Source organism: Tachyglossus aculeatus, chromosome 2 (assembly GCF_015852505.1).
Source record: "Tachyglossus aculeatus isolate mTacAcu1 chromosome 2, mTacAcu1.pri, whole genome shotgun sequence".
Taxonomy (NCBI): domain Eukaryota; kingdom Metazoa; phylum Chordata; class Mammalia; order Monotremata; family Tachyglossidae; genus Tachyglossus; species Tachyglossus aculeatus.
The window spans coordinates 108,949,711-108,967,718 of NC_052067.1; positions in this window are offsets into that span (position 1 = coordinate 108,949,711).

Consider the following 18,008-nt stretch of genomic DNA (forward strand, 5'->3'; position numbering starts at 1 on the left):
TTTCCAGATTAGACATGTTCAAGTTCAGCAAGACCATCCTTGATCTTCCTTCTGCCCTCTCTGTAAGAATTTTTAAAGAGTTTGCTGCCCCATGAACCTAAAACAACAACATGATTTGGCCTCATGTGTTGTGGAAGGAAATGGTGATTTTTTTAGTTTCCCCAAACTCTTTTAGTTATATTGTTTTGTTCTAAGTTCTGGTCTCTCTATGGCGCACCTCTTTCAAAGACTTGTAAAAAAGAAAGGGGCCCATGTCCTTCCTTATGTAGTTCTTTGAAGGGAAAAATCAAGACCAAGATGGCTAAAGGGATCTTTTAATTCCTGATTCCAGGTTCAGATTGTCCTGCTTTAGAGTCAAGGTTGCCATATGCTGACTTCAGCTTTTGCTTCTTATTTGCGCATGAAGTACTTCACGTTTGGTTCATTTTAAGCTTCAAGGGCAAATGCTTTCTTTATCGGTGGAAAGAACAGACAGCTATACGGCTATCTGGGAATTCATGGAAATCCCTTAATTAATTTTTACCCCCAAGTGAGGAAAATTTGAACTCTGGACTAGGAAATCCCAGATACGGCAGGCTAACGGAAAAGCTTATCCTGGAACAGTGATGGGTGCACTTCTTATCTCTTATATAGTATGCAAAATGCATCTGCATAAGATAAATCTGATCCAGAATAAACGCAGAGTGGGAAAGTATTATGGTTAATTCACTGAAGCAGTCAGTAATCTGTAGAGATGAAGGGTATCGAAAAGTCTATTACCTGCTTCAATGCTTGAGTAACAGGAAAACAGCTAAAAGTTGGCGTGTTCATAACGGAGTGAATCCATTCCTTTGGCTAAACTCAAGTGTAACAAGACAGAGTCCTATGTTTCATACTTAGGATAGCATGTCAGGTGATTCTGTGTTTTCATGATGCAGGCAACACCTAGGTGATTCAAGAAAATCTGGTTTAGAGAAAAAAGTATCAAATGAGCTAAACAAAATCCATTAACCAGAACCAGTCATACAATTTGGCTTTAGGACTGAATTAGAATGGGGCAGTTAGTTTTAAGGAGGTAGAATCAGAAATTTAGAATGGAAAAAATATTCCAGAGGGTCTTTAGAGAAGCATCGTGACTCAATGGAAAGAGCCCGGGCTTGGGAGTCAGAGATAATGGTTTCTAATCCCGGTTCCACCACTTGTCAGCTGTGTGACTTTGGGCAAGGCACTTCACTTCTCTAGGCCTCAGTTACCTCATCCGTAAAGTGGGGATTAAGACTGTGAGCCCCAAGTGGGACAACCTGATCACCTTTCATCCCCCCCAGCACTTAGAACAGTACTTCGCACATAGTAAGCACTTAACAAATACCATTTTTATTATTATTATTTTAAGCCAATAAATATCCCTAAATCTGTGGGTCCCTACACCGAGTTAAATGTGTCAGAACAGTTCGTCCAGTTGGGCACTCTATTATTTCTCTTGTGGCTCTGAGAGACCAAATGTAGAAGTTTTCACCAATCTTTGATGCCTAGTTAGGAGTGAGAAGCACTATTTCACTGTGGATACTTTACAGGGAGGCATGGCCTAGTGGACAGAGCATGAGCCTAGGAGTTAGAGGGCCTGCATTCTAAGGCTGGCCCTGTCGTTTTCTCACTGTGTGACCTAAGGCAAGTCACTTAACTTTTTGGGGCCTCAATTTTGTCATCTGCAAAATAGGAATGAAATTCCTGTCCTCCCTCTCTTTTAGACTGTGAGTGCCAAGTAGGACAGGAACTATGTCTAAATTGAATATCTTGTAACTACCTCAGCTCTTAGTACAGTGCTCAGCACATAGAGAAGCAGCATGGCTCAGTGGAAAGAGCACGGGCTTTGGAGTCAGAGGTCATGGGTTCAAATCCCGGCTCCGCCAATTGTCAGCTGTGTGACTTTGAGCAAGTCACTTAACTTCTCTGTGCCTCAGTTACCTCATCTGTAAAATGGGGATTAAGACTGTGAGCCACCCCGTGGGACAACTTAATCACCTTGTAACTTTCCCAGAGCTTAGAACAGTGCTTTGCACATAGTAAGCACTTAATAAATGCCATCATTATTATTATCTTATAAATGCTTAACAAGTACTACAATTATTATTATTATTAATAATAATAACAATCATTTTGGTCTTTGTTAAGTGCTTACTATGTGCAAAGCACCATTCTAAGCGCTGGGGAGGATACAAGTTGATCAGGTTGTCCTGTGTGGGGCTCACAATCTTAATCCCCATTTTACAGATAAGGTAACTGAGGCACAGAGAAGTTGACTTGCCCAAAGTCACACATCTGACAAGTGGCGGAGCAGGAATTTGAACCCATGACCTCTGACACCTAAACCTGTGCACTTTCCACTGAGCCAAGCTGCTTCACACTGCTTATTTTATCTGTAATAGTGACACTCTCTTACTCTTCTCTCCATTTCTGCTTAGTCACACAGCACATCTATGACACCTCAACCATTCAGACAGACCAACCTGTAGTATAGCAATCAGGAGAGGAGTTACTCTCTTTAAGTCCAGGCTCAGCGAAATTTGGGATTACAAGAAGCAGGCTCCAAAGCAGATCAGGGCCCATTGAAGACAAACCTATTAACAAGGCAAGGATTTAGTCTTTCAAACACACAGCATGGGAGTCAGGGTAGACATGCACCAAACATTTAGTAATTACTGCATTCATGGTTAGGATCTCTATGTCAGTCTTCTCATTCATTCATTCATTCAATCGTATTTATTGAGTGCTTACTGTATGCAGAGCACTGTACTAAGCGCTTGGGAAGTACAAGTCGGCAACATATAGAGACCATCCCTACCCAACAACGGGCTCACAGTCTAGAAGGGGGAGACAGACAACAAAACAAAACATGTAAACAGGTATCAAAATCATCAGAACAAATAGAATTATAGTGATATGCACATCGTTAACAAAATAAATAGAATAGTAAATATGTACAAATATATACAAGTGCTGTGGGGAGGGGAAGGAGGTAGGGCAGAGGGGGGGATGGGGAGTAGGAGAGGAAAAAGGGGGCTCAGTCTGGGAAGGCCTCCTGGAGGAGGTGAGCTCTCAGTAGGGCTTTGAAGGGAGGAAGAGAGCTAGCTTGGCGGATGGGCAGAGGGAGGGCATTCCAGGCCGGAGGTCGATGGTGGGACAGGCAAGAATGAGGCACAGTGAGGAGGTTAGTGGCAGAGGAGCGGAGGGTGTGGGCTGGGCTGTAGGAGAGAAGGGAGGTGAGGTAGGTGATGAAGAGCCTTGAAGCCAAGAGTGAGGAGTTTTTACTTGATTCATAGGTTGACAGGCAGCCACTGGAGATTTTTGAAGAGGGGAGTGACATGCCCAGAGCATTTCTGTACAGAGAATCTGGGCAGCAGAGTGAAGTATAGACGGAAGAGGGGAGAGACAAGAGGATGGGAGATCAGAGAGGAGGCTGATGCAGTAATCCAGTCTGGATAGGATGAGAGATTGAACCAGCAAGGTAGTCGTTTGGATGGAGAGGAAATGGCAGATCTTGATGATGCTATGGAGGTGAGACTGGCAGGTTTTGGTGACAGATTGGATGTGTGGGGTGAACAAGAGAGCGGAGTCGAGGATGACACCAAGGTTGCGGGCTTGTGAGGCGGGAAGGATGGCAGTGTTGTCTACAGTTATGGGAAAGTCAGGGAGAGGGCAGAGTTTGGGAGGGAAGATAAGGAGTTCAGTCTTGGACATATTGAGTTTCAGAGGGCGGGCAGACATCCAGATGGACCTGTCTTGAAGGCAGGAGGATATAAGAGCCAGTCTTGTCATAGAACAGTGCTTGTCACATAGTAAGCCCTTAACAAATATTATTATTATTATTATTATCTTCAAAAAGTCAGGCTGAGGATATGAAATGTGTGGTGGTTACCCTGCCCAAGCTAGGCACAGTATTTCCCTGGACCTCACTGCTACTCATAGTGGGTGGTATATTTGACATCTAGCCCTAGCCTACCTAGAAAAAGGTGTGAAAGATATTCATTCATTCAAACATATTTATTGAGTGCTTACTGTGTGCAGAGCACTGTACTAAGTGTTTGGAAAGTACAATAAAGAGAGACAATCCCTCCCCACACTGGGCTTACAGTCTAGAAGGGCGGAGACAGACATCAAAACAAGAAAACAGGCATCAGTATAAATAAATAGAATTATAGATAAATACACGTCAAAACAAGTAAACAGGTCTTAATATAAATAAACATAATTATTGAAGTCTACATATATACACAAGTGCTATTGGGGGCAAGGGGGGAGAGCAAAGGGAGCAAGTTGGGGTGACACTGCAGGGAGGGGGAGCTGAGGAAAAGGGGGGCTTAGTCAGGGAATGCCTCTTGGTGGAGGTGACCCATCAGTAGAGCTTTGAAGGGGAAGGTGTGATTGTTTGGTGGATTTGAGAAGGGAGGGCATTCGAGGCTGGAGGTAGGACGTGGGCCAGGGGTTGATGAAGGGAGAGGCGAGAATGAGGTACAATAAGCAGGTTAGCACTAGAGGAGTGGAGTGGATGGGCTGAGATGTAGAAGGGAGGTGAGGTAGGCGGGGGCAAGGTGATGGAGAGCTTTGAAGCCAGTAGTGAGGAATCTTTGCTCGATAAGAAGGTTGATAGACAACCACTGGAGATTTTTGAGGAGGGGCGTGACATGCCCTGAACATTTCTGTAGAAAGATAATTCAGGGAACAGAGTGAAGTATGGCTTGAAGTGGGGACAGACAGTAGGTTGGGAGTTCAGAAAGGAGTCTGATGCAGTAATACAGTCGAAATAGTATGAGTGATAGTTCTAACGTAGTAGCAGTTTGGAGACAGAGCCCCCTTTTTCCTCTCCTCTTCCCCATCCCCGCCCCCCAGCCCCTACCTCCTTCCCCTCCCCACAGCAGCTGTATATATATTAGTACAGATTTATTACTCTATTTTACCTGTACATGTTTACTATTTATTTTGTTAATGATGTGCATATAGCTTTAATTCTATTTGTTCTGACTACTTTGACACCTGTCCACATGTTTTCTTTTGTTGTCTGTCTCCCCCTTCTAGACTGTGAGTCCGTTGTTGGGTAGGGACCATCTCTATATGTTGCCGACTTGTACTTCCCAAGTACTTAGTACAGTGCTCTGCACACAGTAAGCGCTCAATAAATATGATTGAATGAATGAATGATGGAGAGGAAAGGGAGAATCTTGGTGATGTTGTGAAGGTGAAACCAGCAGGCTTTGGTGACGGATTGAATATGTGGGGTGAATGAGAGAGCGGAGTCAAGGATGGCACCAAGGTTGTGGGCTTGTGAGATGGGAAGGATGGTTTCCCATCCCACAGTGATGGGAAAGTCAGGAAGACAGCAGGGTTTGGGAGGGAAGATAAGGAGCGCTGTCTTGGACATGCTGAGTTTTAGGTGGTGGGAGGACATCCAAGTAGAGATGTCCTGAAGGAAGGAGGAGTTGCGAGCCTGGAGGAGGGAGAGAGAACAGGGGAGGATATATATATATTTAGGTGTCATCCTCATAGAGATGATAGTTGAAGTCATGGGAGCAAATGAGTTCACCAAGGGAGTTGGAGGGAAAAATTAACGTTAATATTGATCAATCCTATTAATTGAGCACTGACTGTATGCAGAGAACTGTACTAGGCACTTGGGAGAATACAATATAACAGACATGGTAGACATGGTCCCTGCCCTCAAGAAGCTCAGTCTAGAGGTGGAGACAGACATTAAAATAAATTATGCATGTGTACATAATCAGTTAATCAATTTACTGAGAACTTACTGTGCTCAGAGCACAATACTAAGTGCTTAATATGTTGGGAGAAAAATAAATTAGGGAAAAAAAAGAAACTGAGTTCCTATAAAATCTCTAATGCCATCATTTGAGGGACCAGGTCTGAATGAACTAGCAGTTGGTATAGTTCTTTACATATTGAAGTTACTTTGCAAATGTCATTATTTTAAATGATTCCACAGATGTTAGCAATTTTTTCTAAATTTTGGAAAACATTCATATTTGAACTGTTTTCCTAAGGTTTTTCTTTCAGTACCTTGATATTGTATTTATTTTATATTTTGGCTGATTAATTTATAAATGCAAGGATGTGTTGAATCTACTAAAGGAATAATAATGATAATAGTCTATTTTAAGCACTGTACTGGAATAGATACAAGATAATTAGGTCAGACATGGTACTTGTACCACATGGGCCTCACAGTATAATTAAAAGACAACAGATATTTAATTCCCACTTTACGTGAGGAAACTGAAGCACAGAACAGTTAAGTGACTTGCCCAGGGTCACACATCAGGCAAATAGAAGAGATGGGATTAGAACCTAGGTCAGGTGACTCCCAGTTCCATGCTCTATTCACTAGGCTACAAGATCCATTACACTAAATCTTTTTAACATGATGTGTTAATGCAAACATATTAGCATTAATTGTTACTTCTCTAGGCCTCACAGATGTGGGTGATAAGAGCCCATAAACTGCTAGTGTTCATTTTATAGGGTTATATTGTAAATGAGTATAAAAGTAAAAAGAATGGAAGATGTGGGTGTCATTTTTGCATCCCATGAATCTTTGTAATGTAATGGCATGAAACTAATTATGGTGTGGTTTTTTCTCATTAGGGTGTAAAGTAAATTTGAAATGTGTATTGACCTTCTCAGTTCTTGGCTGTTTAGAATTTTTTTTGTAGTACAATATATTACTAAGTTCAAAAAACTTGTATTGAGGCCATGGGAGTTTGAAATGTAAAGAAATATTAATCTTAAAATGGTTCACTTAACTTGCTCCCACTATGCATAAAAAGGTTTTAGCTCAGCAGTCTCATGAGTTATTCATTTATGAACACCTTGCCCAGATAAGCTATACATTTTTCATACTGGGACTAGACTTCTGGAAGTCCTAACCCACAGTATACTCTGACACTAACAAAGAAGCATTTCAACTTGATCATCCTTGCAAAAGGTCACATGTACCACTTTTTCAATATTACCCAAACCATTTATTTAGACATGTCTGACAATCACCCTACCTATAAATGCATATGTAGCTGCACTGTAGCTGTGTAGCTGCACTGTAAATTCAGATATCATAAGGCATATTTTGACAGAGGTTTTGATTAGGATGATGTGTGGGAATTAGGGAATGTTCTTCCAAAAACATGAGCCTATTTGAGTTTAGTGTGCTATGCCATATTATAGAAGAACTGCTTGTGTATATACTTAGGGCATCGGGATGGATGAGAACTCCAGTCCAATTTTCCTTACAGTAAGGTTTCAATTTTAAAAAACCTCATTATGTAGGAGAAACTGGATGTATCTGGGTCTTGCTCTCCTGTCTCCTATCCATTGTGGGTACCCTTCCTCCTGCATGGAATGCCCGGCTTCATACAACTCATCACATTCCATCTTCTGTCTGCAAAGTTTCATAAAAATAATAATGGTATTTGTTAAACACCGACTATGTTTCTGGCACTGTACTCAAAGCACTGGGGTGGATTCAAGCAAATAATGTTGGACACAGTCCCTGTCCCACTTAGGGCTCACAGTCTCAATCTCCATTTTACAGATGAGGTAACTGAGGCCCACAGAAGTAAAGTGATTTGGCCAAGGTCACACAGCAGAGAAGTGGCAGAGCTGGAATTAGAACCCATGAGCTTCTTAATCCCAGGCCAATGCTCTATCCACTACACCCATGAAAAAATATAACCTCCTCCTCCAGGAGGCATTAGCCAATAAATCTGCCTGCTTGTTCATGCCACTCCATCAGCAATCTTAGCTCTGCCTCGGTTGTCAGTTTATCTCTAGACTGCAAGGTTGTTGTGGGCAGGGAGTGACTCTACGATCTCTTTTATATTATTAAATTGTACTCTTCCAAGCACTTAATACAGTGCTCTGCATAAAGTAAGTCCTCAATAAATGTGATTGATTGATTTATTCCATGATGTATTTCATCTTTTGCTTAATTTTGTCATTGCCAGTGGTATCTCTATTTTTCCTCTTAAATCCATTTTATGCACACTGGGTGCATCTGCCTGTTTCCCCAAGTAGACAGTAAGGCCCTTGAGACCGGGATCAGGTCTTCTACTTTTATTGGACTCTTTCAAGTACCTAGTCCAGTATACTTCACTTCTCTGCACCTCAGTTCCCTCATCTGTAAAATGGAGATGAAGACTGTGAAACCCATGTGGGACAGGGCCTATGTCCAACCTCATTATCTTGTATCTACCCCAGCTCTTAGAGCAGTACTTGAAACATAGTAAACATAGTAACAAATATCATCATTATCATTATTATTATTACTGCACAGAGTAAGTGTCCAATAAATACTGATAATGATATGGTGAAATGAGTGCCAAGACATGGGATGCTTAGGAGGAGAAAATAAATATTAGTTATAGGGATATGTGTTTTAAGGGCTCACATTTCCTTCTGCCTTCAAGGCATCTCTACTTGGATGTCTTCCCATCACCTCTACTTAAGATGTCCAAAACAGAACACCTTTTCTTCACTCTCAAACCCTGTCCTCCCCTTGACTTTTCCATCACTGTAAACAGCACCACCATCCTTAATGTCTCACTAGCCTGCAACCCTTGTGTTACCCTTAACTTCTGTCCCTCATTCAACCCACGTAGTCAATAAATCACTAAATCCTGTCAGTTCTACCTTCACATTGCCAATAGCCTCCCTTTCCTCTCCATCCAAACTGCTACCACGTTAATACAATAACTTATCCTGTCCCTCTCCCTTGATTACTGTATCAGCCTCCTTGCTGACCTCCCAGCCCCCTGTCTCTCCCCACTCCAGTCCATATTTCATTCTGCTGCCCAGATCATTTTTCTACAGAAATTCTCAGAAGATGTTCCCCACTCCTCAAGAAGCTCTGGTGGTTGCCCTTCTACCTCCACATCAAACAAAAACTCCTTACCAATAGATTTAAAATATTCCAACCCTGGCACCCTCCTACCTCCCTTTACTACTCTACTACTATTACCAAGCATTAACACTTCACTCCTCAAATGCCAACCTTCTTATTGTACCTTGATCTCCTCCCTCATCGACCCCTTGCCCACATCCTCCCTTTGACCTTGAATGCCCTCCCTTCTCAAGTCTGACAGACAATTACTCTTCCCCCATTCAAAGCCTTTTTGAAGGCACAACTCCTCCAAGAGGCCTTCCCTGACTAAGTCTCCCTTTTCTCTTCTCCCACTCCCTTCTGCATCACCCTGACTTGCTGTCTTTATTCATCCCCCTTCCCAGTCCCAAAACACTTATGTACTTATCTGTAATTAATTTATTTATATTAATGTATGTCTCCCCCTCTAGACTGTAAGCTCACTGTGGGTAGGGAATGTGTCTGTTATTATACTGTATGCTCCCAAACACTTAGTACAATGTTATACACACACTGAGCACTCAATAAATACGATTGAATGAATGAATGAGCTTTATGAGTGTAGAGGAACTTGAATAGGATTCTGCAGTCAGGAGAAATATAGTTTGGAAAATGAATATTTTCAGTCTTTCCACACTTAGAAAGATGGTTCCAGATTATGGGACTTTGATCTTGGAGGCGTATCCCATTGTCAGATTACTTCCATTCCAGAGAAAAATAATTAAAGCCAAACTCATTCCAAACTTTCTAGCAATCCCTGGAAAACCTCAAAGCAATATTAGGAACATACCCAATTCATGCCTCTCAGCCAAAGATCTAACAGAATAATAATAAGAGATCATTCATCCCTCAAGGTTATTTCCAATACAGTTTTTTATCCATCAGTCTTAGTTAGCATGATAATAAGCATGATAATACTGTAAGGACTGAAAATATTACACTTGGTGATAATGCTTGCTATGAGGATTTCTCCTCTATTTTTGTAAAATTTTCAGTATGATAGAATTCTGCCTAAAAAGCTTGGCTCAGTGCATGAGCATGGGCTTTGGAGTCAGAGGTCATGGGTTCAAATCCCGGCTCTGCCACATTCATTCATTCATTCAATTGTATTTATTGAGTGCTTACTGTGTGCAGAGCACTGTACTAAGCGCTTGGGAAGTACAAGTTTACAACATATAGAAACGGTCCCTACCCAACAGCAGGCGCACAGTCTAGAAGGGGGAGACAGACAACAAAACAAAGCATATAAACCAAATAAAATAAATAGAATAAATATGTACAAGTTATAAATGGAGTAATAAATATGTATAAACATATATACAAAAATCTCCAGTGGCTACCAATCAATCTGCGCATCAGGCAGAAACTCCTCACCCTCAGCTTCAAGGCTGTCCATCACCTCGCCCCCTCCTACCTCATCTCCCTTCTCTCCTTCTACAGCCCAGCCTGCACCCTCCACTCCTCTGCCGCTAATCTCCTCACCATGCCTCGTTCTCGCTTGTCTCGCCATCGACCCCCGGCCCACGTCATCCTCCTGGCCTGGAATGCCTCCCTCTGCCCATCCGCCAAGCTAGCTCTCTTCCTCCCTTCAAGGCCCTACTGAGAGCTCACCTCCTCCAGGAGGCCTTTCCAGGCTGTGCCCCCTCCTTCCTCTCCCCCTCGTCCCCCTTTCCATCCCCCCGTCTTACCTCCTTCCCTTCCCCACAGCACCTGTATATATGTATATATGTTTGCACATATTTATTACTCTATTTATTTATTTATTTATTTTACTTGTACATATCTATTCTATTTATTTTATTTTGTTAATATGTTTGGTTTTGTTCTCTGTCTCCCCCTTCTAGACTGTGAGCCCACTGTTGGGTAGGGACTGTCTCTATATGTTGCCAATTTGTACTTCCCAAGTGCTCAGTACAGTGCTCTGCACACAGTAAGTGCTCAATAAATGCAATTGATTGATTGATATACATATATACAGGTGTTGTGGGGAGGGGAAGGAGGTAAGGTGCGGGGGATGAGGAGGGGGAGAAGGGGGAAAGGAAGAAGGGGGCTCAGTCTGGGGAGGGGACTCAGTCTGGGGTGACCTTGGGTAAGTCACTTAACTTCTTTGAGCCTCAGTTGCCTCATCTGTAAAATGGGGATTAAGACTGTGAGCCCCACATGGGACAACCTGATCACCCTGTATCCCCCAAAGTGCTTAGAACAGTGCTTTGCACATAATAAGGATTAACAAATGCCATCATTATTATTATTATTATTATGAGAGATAGGAACATGCTTTAGGTGTGTTCCGATAGAATAGCCCTGTTTTGAGTTAGCATCCAGTATGAGTTGCGGCAGTTAGAAAATCTTTGCCCAACTCCTGGGCACAATGCCAGAATGATTAAACTTCTTCCTATAAGAAGCAGAATAACCTCATCAACTCTGAAATTCCACTCTACAACAACAACCTCCTAACTTTTCTTCAAATATGTTCTCTTCTTTTATGTGACATAGTGGAAAGAGTAAGGGTCTGGAGGTCAGTAGGCCTGGATTCTAATCCTGCCTCTGCCACCTGACTATTGTGTTGAATTGAGTGAGTCATTTAACCTCTCTACACATCAGTTTCTACATCTGAAAAATGGTGATTTGATACTTGTGCTCTCTCCTATTTAGAATGTGAGCCCTGTTTGGAACAGAGACTATGAATGAATTGATGACCTGATTAATTTGTATCTACTCCAGCATTTAGAACAATGGGTTTTTTTGTTTTTAATGGTATTTGGTAAGCACCTATTATGTGGCAGATGCTGTTCTAAGTGTTGGGATAGATGTAAGCTAATCAGGTTGGACACAATCCTTGTCCCTTGTAGGGCTCACAGTTTAAATCCCCATTTTATAGATGAGGGACTGAGGCACAGAGAAATGAAGTTATTTGTCCAAGGTCAGACAAGTGGTGGAGCTAGAATTAGAACACAGGTGCAGCATGGTGTAGTGGATAGACCATGGGCCTGGAAGTTAGAAGGTCATGGGTTCTAATCCCAACTCTGACACTTGTTTGCTGTGAGCTTGGGCAAGTCACTTCACTTCTCTTTTAGCTCATCTGTAAAATGGGAATTAAGACTGCCATCTGTATGTGAGACGGGGACTGTGTTCAACCTGATTTCCTTACATCCACCCTAGCACTTAGTATAGTGCCTGGTTCATAGTAAGTGCTTAATAAATGCCATTATTGTTATTATCATTATTATTATTAGATACTTCTGACTCCCAGGCCTGTGTTGTATCCATTCTGTAGGACATGCTGCTTGACACGTGAGTGCTTAAAAATACCACAATTATTACTAAGACTTCTGATCCCACCCAAGCGTTCCATTTTTCCCAGACCATCATGCCACACTGGGACTCCTTTCCCACCCTCCCTCTCTTGATGCACAAATTCACACTCTCAGTTCTATCCTCACCACTAAACTTCAGTTCTCCATCTCCCTATCCCATCCTGCCGTCAAATTCACCCCACAAATTTCTATCCCTGGATTACCCCTACAGTACTTGTGCCAGAGAGTGAGTGCTTTTGGTGGAAATCCAGACACCAGACTGACTAAGCTAACTTCAAATTCATCCTTACTAATATAACTCTGTCTTCTCTTATACTCACAACACTGCATCTCCTCCCTTATTGACTGACTCTCATGCCCATCGTCCCATCATCTATTCCAGAATTTTAACTCTCACCTGAAATCCCCAGTGCTTCCCTTCTCCTCTTAGTTTTTGTCCATCTCTTGCCTCATTGGCCTGGCCAACTACTTCATTAACAAAATAAAAGCCATCAGGCATGTTCCCCAAATCTCCCCTTCTCTGGCTCCCTCTCAGCCTACTATCCATTCTTTCATTCTTCTCATCTTCCCTCAAGAGAGCCTTCTCACCCACTTTTAAACATACCTTCTCTGATCACCCACCCATCCCTTCTCACCTAAAAAAATTTTGACCCATCCGTAGCCATCATTTTCAATCATACCTTCCCATCCTAAAGTTGCTTGAGTAGGGGGAGGGAAGGGGAGTAAAAGGGAGGAGGAGGGACAGAAGGGGAGAAAGGACACGGTAGATGAGAGGAGAAGAAAGAGAGGAGAAGAGACGAGGTGGGAAAAGGGAGAGGAGAGCAAAGGCAGAGAATTGAGGGAATAGAGGAGCAGAGAGGAAAGGGAATGGAGGGAATGTGCTTTGAGATGGACCATGATTGGCAGTGGACTTCCCAGAAGAGCCTGAGACAGGGACCCTCATCCATAGTCTTCTGAGATCTGTGCCCTCCAGCCTTGCCCAGGACTGGGCCCCAAGAGGTTGCCTTTTGCCCCTCTGTGCCTCAGTTTTCTCATCTGTAAGATGGAGACAACATACCACGTTTGCCCTTTTGTGACAAGGTTGTTACCTAGTCCTTCTACCTTGAATTTGCCTCGGGGATTCGAGGTGTCTGTAGCACTCCTGAAGGCATCTGGATCTGAAGGCATCCCTGTTTCTTCCAGGGCTCATGAGAGGCAGAATGGATAGAGCTTGGGCATGGAAGTCAGAAGGATCTGGGTTCTAATCCCAGGTCTGCCACTTGTGTGATCTAGGGCAAGTCATTTAAATTAATTGGACCTCAGTTACTTAATCTGTAAAATGGGGATTAAGACTGGAAGCCTTTTGTGGGACAGGGAATGTGTCCAACTTGATTGGCTGTTATCTTACCCAGCACTTAAGAAGAGTGCTTGACACATAGTAAAAGATTAACAAATATTATCATCAGCAGTAGCATTTGTCACAGAGCTAGGCACATATTAAGCACTTAATAAATACCCAAAATGAATAAAAAGTATTCTTTTCCTCAGTATGGAACAGAGGAAATCATTCTAAAAAGGGAGTAGTTATACCCTACACATTCTAATTATGATATTTACTATAAACACAACTGAAAAATGAGGTAAATGGACAGCCAGCCATGATAATAAAGGCTAAAGGCATTTGCACAACAAAAGGTGACTGGGAGAAATGTGATGATGAATGTTTAGCTCATGAGTTAGGTTCTCACTTGCATTTGTTTTTTCCCTCTCCACAGTTGAATTGTCTCCTTTTACCTTGAAGTAGAGATTCCTTAAAAAATGAAACAGCCCTGGTATTTTAATGAACTCAAATACAATGTTTGTTTTAAAAATAAGCATTCTGAAATGTCTTGGTCCTTCAGCCTTGGCAGAAGACCCTTCCTAGAGTCTGCTGGAAGAAAGGGTCTCAGGTTTCAGCTAAAATGTAAGGCAACAATTACAGTGTGGCATCCCTACTGGGTTCTAAAAACTCCTCTATTTCAATTTTGCTTCCATTTTAAAATAAGTAGAGAGGAAGAGAATAAATAATACCTTGCAGATAGTTTCCTCCTGTGGCAATCCATCTTTCGGGAGTGAGCAATTGCACATTCTCCTGCAAAAGGACATGAATACAGACCTCCAGGGGAATTTAAAAGAAAAAGATCACCGGAAAGGTGACAGTTCTAGAAATAGTATCGTTTTGTTGGCTAATTAGCCTTGGCTGATGCTGGGATGTTCTGCACAAAGAAATTCACTATTTCTGAACTTGGCAATGTAAAAGGGAGTGGAAGTTTCTGCATTGAGAAATGGTTTATGTTGGGTAAGCATCTGACCTGCATCAATGGTGAATAGACAGAAAAGTGCAGTACCTCATTTGTCTTACCAGTAGGCGTCTCTAGCTTTTCCCTTTGAATTATCTTCTCATTGCTAACACACATTTTCCTTTTTAACAGAACCCTCATTATTTGTGAAATAAGTTGTCCCTATTCCTATTCATGTATATATATATTTTTTTAAAAAAGAAAAACAAAACTCAACCCATCTCAGCTCAAAGTATTGCCTTCTTCCTGACAGTGTATTGGAATGTTCAAGTTACCATACTTTCTAGATTGAAACACTCTATAAATATGAATTGAACTTTCAGGATGAAATATTGTAGAATAGCATTTAAAGAATAACATCTTTTTGAGCACAGTGCAGCAAAGCAAAAATTTAGGAAAATATCCTGTGAAGACCAATCTCTTGCTAAGTTTGAGGAATAACTAGAAGAGAGATCAGGTCTCTCTGTTCATAAACCATATGTTTCCTAAGTTACTCTTTGACATGGAGCAGAAGGAGTAAGAATTCAAACCAAGTGAAGTACTGATTAAATTTTCCTTCAAAGCCCATAGGGTTTAGGAAAGAAATCAAGCAGGTTCAGAATTTTCTGATGAGGGATTCTCTTGATTTCTTCACCACCACTTCATCCTAGCTAGACCTTGTCAAGCAGACCTGTTGAGAGTAAGAAGGAGAGAGTAAGAGTAGTTACATCAATTCAGATTTTTCCTTGTCAGTTCTGACTTTGAATGCCTTCTAAGCAAACTATTACTGACTGTAAGCTCCTCTAGACTGTAAGCTTGTTGTGGGCAAGGAACTTTTTTTACCAACTCTGTTATATTTTACATTTCCAAGCACTTAGTACAGTGCTCTGCACAGAGTAAGCACTCAAATATGATTGATTGATTGTGAGAAACAGCATGGCCTAGTGGATAAAGCACAGGCTTGGGAGTCAAAAGTATCTGGATTCTAATCCTGGCTCTGCCAACTCTCTGCTGTGTTACCTTGGCAAATCACTTAACTTCTCTGAGCTTCAGTAATCTCATCTGTAAATTGAGGATTAAGACTGTGAGCCCCATGTGGGACATGTACTATGGCCAACCTGATTACCTTGTATCTACCCCAGCACTTGGTACAGTGCCTAGCATACAGTGCTTAATTAATACCAAACAAAAAAAAAATTAAGAAAAAATAGGGGGCTCTTTCAATAGGGAGTGGGCTAGTGGAGAGAGGCCTGAAAGTCAGATCGACCTGGGTTTTAATCCCAGCTCTGCCACTTGTCTGCTATATCACCTTGGGCAAGTCACTTCACTTCTCTGTGCCTCAGTTACCTCACCTGTAAAAAAATGGGAACTAATACTGCAAACCCCATATAATAATAATAATGATGGCATTCATTAAGTGCTTACTATGTGCAAAGCACTGTTCTAAGCGCTGGGGAGGTGACAAGGTGATCAGGTTGTCCCCCGGAGGGCTCACAGTCTTAATCCCCATTTTACAGATGAGGGAACTGAGGCACAGAGAAGTGAAGTGACTCGCCCAAAGTCACACAGCTGACAGTTGGCGGTGCCGGGATTTGGTACATATGGTACATATGTACCATAGTAGCCATATGGTACAGGGACTGTAATAAATCTGATTAACTTGTTTCTACCCAAGTGCTTATAACAGTACTTAGCACGTAGTAAGCACTTAACAAGGATTGTGATTTTTATTATTATTATTATTATTGTTATTATTATTATTATTACTATTAACTATCTGGAACCCTAATACCTCTAACGTCAAAGCAGGAATATCGATGCTAGGGAATTTCCTATTGTATGATGACTTTCTGGGGTTGAAATCTCATCAAACCTCCACTAAGGAGAGAATAATAATTGTAATATTTAAGTGCTTTCTGTGTGCTAAGCACATGGTACTAAGCACTGGAGTAGAAACAAGTTAGTCAAGTTGGGCACAGTGTCTGTCCCACATGGGGATAACAGTGTAAGTAGGAGGAGTACAGGTATTTAACTTCAATTTTTACAGGTGAGGAAACTGTGGCATAGAGGGATTAATGACTTACCCAAGGGCACATAGTAGGCTAGTAACAGAGCTGCGATTGGAGCCCAGTTGGTCCTCTGAGTCCCAGGGCAATGCTCTTTCCCGTAGTGATGGGTGATCCCCAGAGAAGTTGCATGCAAGTTGCATGACAATCATATTGTTTTCTTCTGAGCTTGTCTGGTTGTCCTAACAGTTCTATCAACCACCAGGGGAAGGAGTTGAATTACTTTCCTACCTGATGCTGCTTCCCCTTCCCCTGTCACATGATGCCATCCCTAGTGCTGGCACCCAGGTTGCTCCTCATTCCCTAGATAATTTACAGATGAGTCAGGTAATCATTAGTTTGTGCTGAAATTTTCAAGTATTTGGGAATTAATAGGATTTGCATTTTAAGCCAACTCTGTCTTGTACAAATTATCAATTGTTTTATCATGAAGAAAGACCCAAAGAAGCTCCATGCTTCTCCCCCAGTACACCCTAGCTAGCAATCCCACTCCCACCCCTACCCAACAAGCTTTCCCAAGCATTTAGTACAGTGCTCTGCACTCCATAAGTGTTCAGTAAATACCATTGATTTATATTACTACACAAGAATAATAACAATAATAATAATGATACTTGTTAAGCACATACTATGTGCCAGCACTGTTCTTAAGTGCTGGGGTAGACAACAGCTAATCAGGTTGGACATAGTCCCTGTCCCACATTGGACTCACACTCTTAATCTCCATTTTGTAGATGATGTAACTGAGACCCAGTGAAGGTTTGCCCAAGGTCTCACAGCAGACATGTGGTAGAGTCAGGATTAGAACCCAGGCCTATGCTCTATCCATTAAGTCATGCTGTTTCCAGCCCAGTTTCAGCTCAGAGCCCTGCCTGGCACAGTCCCCTTGCTCGGAAAGTCCAGTGACTTTGTAATATAAGATTTACAGAGACCAGGTATGGCAATTCTATGAATTAACACTGAACAATATTTCTCTAAGTATTAAACTTGATTAACATTTTGTCCAGCAAAATATGCTACACCATCATGGAACTCTGGGGCTTGATGTGCTAATCCACTGATCTCTGAAATTATAGCACTTTAAACTGAAGCTGAGCGAAGGATCCACTGGGCAAAGTGGGCATTTCCCTAAAACTCACTGCTCTCTAGGGCCTCCTTAGGGACCAGGGGCCTATCAAGAGCCCAACAATAGCACCCACCTGTCCTCTCTTCAGTCTCCCTTGCCTTGACTGTTCCATCTAAAAATAATACGAACAATGCCAAGGAAGAGATGGCATACATAGGGTTGCACCCTCACTCCAGGAGAAAGGAAAATTTTAGCTCGAAGCCTTCTGGCTTGTACATATTCAGACCCATCAGATCTTTACCAGCCCCAGAGACAAGAACCATCATCAGAGAGATTCCAAATCACTGTTGAAATCACTCT